Source organism: Octopus bimaculoides, chromosome 20 (assembly GCF_001194135.2).
Source record: "Octopus bimaculoides isolate UCB-OBI-ISO-001 chromosome 20, ASM119413v2, whole genome shotgun sequence".
Taxonomy (NCBI): Eukaryota; Metazoa; Mollusca; class Cephalopoda; order Octopoda; family Octopodidae; genus Octopus; species Octopus bimaculoides.
This window is the reverse complement of record NC_069000.1, coordinates 23,324,443-23,325,699: the sequence shown is the minus strand read 5'-3', so window position 1 is coordinate 23,325,699 and position 1,257 is coordinate 23,324,443.

Sequence of the window (1,257 nt, the reverse complement as noted above, 5' to 3'; positions counted from 1 at the left end):
ATATATATATATATATATATATACATACATAACATATATATACATAAGATATATATGCATATGTATATATCTATGTGAGTGTGTCTCTGTGAGTAGACACGTATGTAAGTTTTGCTTTGCGAGTATGGGTGTGTATATGTGCATGTGAGCATATTTATGTGTGCCTGAGAGTGTGTAGCTATACTGGAGTGATGGTCATGTTTTTCATGTGTGTACATATACAAATTATTCATTAATTTACTTGTTTAATTAGTTTATATATTTATATATTCATTCATTTATTAATTTATATACTCGTTAGTATTTTACTTATTACTCTACCCCCATTCTCTTAATATGTATATGTGTATCCGCATATATATATGTATACATGTATATATATATTTATATATATATATATATATATATATATATATATATATATGTATGTATGTATCAATATGCGTGTGTCTATATGTATATACATATATATATGTGCGTGTATATATGTATAAATGTGTATGTATGTATATCTATCTATCTATTATACATGTATATATATATGTGTGTTTGATTATCATTAGCTTACCTATTATGTATACATGTATGCATATATATAAATGTATGCACACGCAAACACAATTTTGCTAATCAGTTTATATATATACATATATATATATATATATATATAACTCTATTTCTATATATATATATATATATATATATGTATATATATATAAATATATACATATAAATATGCATTGTACTTATCATTTTTCTTATTCTTATACCCTTTCCCCTCCTCTCTCCTCCCCTTTCATTTCATTTCACCCATTCATTATTTATTTATTCATCTATTTACTTATTTATTAATTTGTTATTTACCATTCTCATACATTTCATTTATTGTGTAATTTCGTTTCAAACTTATACTACATGTAAATAGAAACCTGATATTCCATTTGTAGAAGATAAACACAGACTCCTCTAAGACATGTGTACACAATTGATTGAACATTTACAAATTTAATTAGAAGCTTTTATATTAAAAGCCTAGGCTACTTTCTTCTATCTCTAACATTCTTCCACTTTCATTTTCTCTTTCACTATTTTTCTTATTCCAACTCTCTGGCTCTTTATATATATATATATGAGTGTGTGTGTGTGTGTGTGTGTGTGTGTGTGTGTGTGTGTGTGTGTGTGTCTGTGTGTGTATGTATGTATATATATATTTATGTATGTATATGTATATATGTAAATATACACATGTATGTATAT